The 4,172-nt window shown below is 49.2% G+C and overlaps 1 protein-coding gene across 1 annotated transcript in view; it reads left to right on the top strand.

Moving 5' to 3' along the window:
• Sim2 (SIM bHLH transcription factor 2) overlaps positions 1 to 4,172 on the top strand; it is a 40,107-nt gene that overhangs the window by 23,762 nt on the left and 12,173 nt on the right.

The following is a 4,172-nucleotide window of genomic DNA, read 5'->3' as shown; positions in this document are numbered from 1 at the left end:
TCTCCCTCCCTCCCTTCCTTCCTTCTTTCCTTCTTCCTTCCATTACTTCTTCTTCTTTCCTCCCCCAACCTCTCACTTCCTCTTGAGATAGGGTCTCCTGTAGCCCAGCTCGTCTCGAATTCACTACGCAAATTCACTACGCATCTGAGGATGACCTTGAAAGTATTCAGTCCTCCTGCCTCCTCTGGAGTGCCAGATGACAGATGGGTACCATCACCTTTTGTTTTCCTCTTCCCTTCCTGAAAGGTTTAAGCTCTCCATCTCTCCACCACACTGGTAGGACTTTGGAACAAAAGATTTTCCATTCTGCTCCCTGTGTGAAGCTCTGACCTCTGTGACAGGCATCTTAAGTCAGTGGGGAGAGCAGACAGGTCGCCTTCCCTGGCTGCCCTGGAACTCTGTAGACCCGCCTGGCCTCAAACCCGCAGAGCCCTGCCTGCCTCTGCCTCCCTGCCCTGGATTTAAAGGCGTGTGCTGTCACGCCTGTCCTTGAAATTTTACTGCTTAGTTGACAGCTGGTAGTTATAGTTTTGTGAGACACCTGCAGGGTTTATTACACATTCTAGAATGTCCCCAGTCTGCACAGATCTTGAGGCCTTAGCCGGTGGGGCCTCTTCCTCTGTGCTTCCAGAAAATGTCTGTCAGCCACACGGACCACTTGATACATAAAAGTCTTCCAAAGATGAACGTAGACAGCAGATGTGGAGCAGTTGAAAACTCCAAGTCTCACACACCTGCCAGGCTATGTGGCCACCTGGTTTGTGGGTCCCTTTGGTGCACAGGCCAAAGTCCTTCCAAGAACTCCAGGATCCAAGCAATCCTCCTGCTTCAGCCGTATGAGAAGCTGAAACTACAGACGTGTACTACTATGCTGGGCTCCTGGGATTTTATGTTCTATTTTTTTCAAGTTAATGAAAAATAAAGATTTACATCTGTAATTCTGCTACTTGTGAGGCGGAGGCAGAAAGATTACTATGAGTTCCAGGCTAACCTAAGGCAGATTCAAATCTAGCTTGGCTACAGAGCAAGACTGTCTCAAATAAACAAAGCCAAACATAAAGGAAAACAAACAAACACCACCACCAACAACAAACACACAACTTAAAAAGAAAGGAAAACTGTGGCTTAAAATATCCCATAAAAGCAAACATTTTACCCACGTGTTGAGTCTTTATTGAGAAGAGATAAATCTGTCTGGCCCAGGGCGGGATGGTGTAGGCAGAGATTGCTCTTTCATTTCCTGACCACTCAGACCTGAATAATCACACAGAAACTATATTCATTACAACACTGCTTGGTCAATGGCTCAGGCTTCTTATTAACTAACTCTTACATCTTCAATTAACCCATTCCTATTATTTTATATTTTATCACGAGGCGCGTGGTTTACCAATAAGGTTCTCCTTGGGCAGCTCTACGGTGTCCCCTAGACTCTGCCTACTTTCTCTCCAAATCTCTGTGTGTTTTTCCTGCCTGGCTTTATTCTGCCCTGCCATAGGCCCAAAGCATATTCTTTTTTAACCAATGGTAATAAAATATATTCACAGCATCCAGTGGGGAGTCCCACATAGGACAGGAGACAGGAAGTTAGTCAGGATCAGTCTTCATGTCCCTCGAAGCTCTTCAGGGGGTTGAGAGGCGAGAGAGATGGTACTACAGAAGGTATTCACCCCGAAATCCCAAGCAAAGAGTGAAGGGCACAGCACCTTCTGGGACTGCAGCTTGGGGGGCATGAGCTTCCTCGGGGCCTGGTAGGAACCATGACAGGGGCTCTTCGGAAAGGAAAGGAGGCCAGACGTGGGCTGTCCAAGGTCCTGGCTGAAGAAATGCAGAGGAAACACCGGGTCTTTCCCACTCTTTGCCTCTGTCCTCCTTTGAGTTACTGTTGCTATGATAATTACTATGACCAATAAGCAAGTCCGGGAGGAAAGGGCTCATCCAGCTTATACTTCCACACCACCCCTGAAGGAAGTCAGGGCAGGAACTCCAATAGGGCAGGAAGCTGGAGGCAGGAGCGGATGCAGAAGCCTTGGTGCGGCTTACTGGCTTGCTCCCCATGACAGGCTCAGCCAGTCCAGGGATGGCACCACTCACCGTGGACTGGGCCCTCCCCGACTGATCAGTGAGTGAGACAATGCCTTACAGCTGGGTCTTATGGCGACTGTTTCCACCGAGGCTCTCTGCTCTCGGATGACTCTCGCTTGTGTCAAGCTGACTAGAACTAGCCAGCACAGCCTCCTTGTATTACTCAGACAATTCAAGAAAACCCAAGAGACCCATTTGAATTCTCTCAAAGAGGAAAGAAGAGATTGTGTCCCCAGAGGAGTGACCTGAACTCTTTTCTGGTTGGTTATTTAGCTCAGGGTATTGAAATGTGGAGGGTGTTTTCAGCCAAGGGTGGTGTCATGTCGGAGACACTTAAGGGGATCGGGACCCCTCACAGCCGCTCATATTTCTGTCTTGTTGCAGCAACATGATCTTGATAGGCCTCTCGGCTAGAACCTGCTCTGGGGAACAGCAGTGGTCAGGTTGGAGGTTACTTCAACATCTAGTCCCTCTCAGCAACAGCAGGGAGGGTTGGCCTGAGTTCCCCAAGTCACAGGAGCAAGGGGTGGTGGTCCTCGGGGAGCAGCTGCTGGCCGCCCACCCGGCATAATCCCAGACACAACTAAACTTGGCTTAACCTGATGTTTGGATCCTCCGGGTTGTGGTTCCATTTTGAAACTGTAGCCGGTGCTTTTTGTTAAGGCCGGGTGAAGCCAGCAGTGTTTGGAGTCTGGCATATCTCTCTGACAAGTCTACAGACACGGGAGGTTTGAACAAACCCAGGAAGGCATCCTGCCAAGCCCTTTTCCTGCCCTTTAATTTTTAAAGTTGGTGAATAGTTTGGTGAGAACGTGTTTCTGATTCTTGAACATGTTCAGGTCCTTGCTGTTAATACAGCAATGGCCCGTGGGCTGGATAAGTCTTTCGGTCCATGCCACAGAGACATCTGGGTTTCTTTTGGGGTCAGCCAGCTGTCTTCACCTTCCTCTGGCTCAGTCAGACCCCATTAGGCCCGTGGCTGAGTCCCTAGAGCATGGAATGAACAGAGCAGGGGCCAGTGACATCCCCCATACACTCACCTAGAGCCCTTCCCTCCCCACCTTAGAGGAACACCATGGGAATACACCGGCCAAATGGAGAGCCATTCCAAGGAAATCCAAGGCTCCAAGAGATGCATGATCCGGAGTCAGAGCAGATTAAAGACTGGAAGGGGGTGGTCACGCTTCCTGGTTCTGTCTGTGGCTAGCATTTCATAGCTGGCAAGCAGGGCCCTCCATGCCGGCCTCCTTCATTAACCTCCTACCCCTCCACCGTCTCCAGAACCCACTCTCCCTGCTGCCACGCTACTTTTGGAATCCTTTACTCTGCCCTGTCATCTGTTCTTAAATATCTGTCACCAACGTGCTTAGGGCCACTTACCTCTTTTAAGGACACTGTTCCCAGCTTGGTTAGGCCAAGTCTATGAAGCCACACCACCGCCACACACAGTTTCACCCACGGAAAGGGCAGCCCAATGCGGTACCGATGAGGGCTCAGTTGCTGACAGCCATTTCTCTTCAAAGTGCTGAAGGGGTAAATTAATATGTCTGGGACTTGGTGAGAGTTGAGGGATCATGTCACAGACGCTCTGGGAAAGACTTCCACTGTCGAGGAGAGTGAGCACCTCACCTTCTAGCTGGAATAGTCATTGCAGAGCTTTTTGGGGGGGTCTGTGGGAAATCCTTCAGGAATACCAGGTTTAAAGAGTTATCCTGTAATTCCCATTAGTAAGAACCACTCAGTTGTAAGATCTGGAGACAAATCACCCAATTAACAACAGCCATTTGAACAGCCAACACAGAGCCAAGCAGTGGAACAGCCTCAGCACCCGTCAACAAACTAGGGAACCAACAAAACACAAAACGTGGTATCTACATGAAATAGAACATAGAAAACCATGTTCTGAACCCATTCTGCAAAGGACAGTGGACTTTAAACATGTCATCATGTATGAAGGAAGGCAGAAGTCAGAGGGTCACACATGCTATCATTCTGATTTAGGACACACAAGATCAGGGAGACAGGAAGTTGAATGGAGGACAAGGGCTGGAACAAAGGGACTGGTGGTTATTTAGGGGAATAGAGAC

Source organism: Microtus ochrogaster, chromosome 2 (genome assembly GCF_000317375.1).
Source record: "Microtus ochrogaster isolate Prairie Vole_2 chromosome 2, MicOch1.0, whole genome shotgun sequence".
Lineage (NCBI taxonomy): Eukaryota > Metazoa > Chordata > Mammalia > Rodentia > Cricetidae > Microtus > Microtus ochrogaster.
The sequence above is the reverse complement of the archived record's forward strand: the minus strand, read 5'-3'. Positions and strand labels throughout refer to the sequence as shown.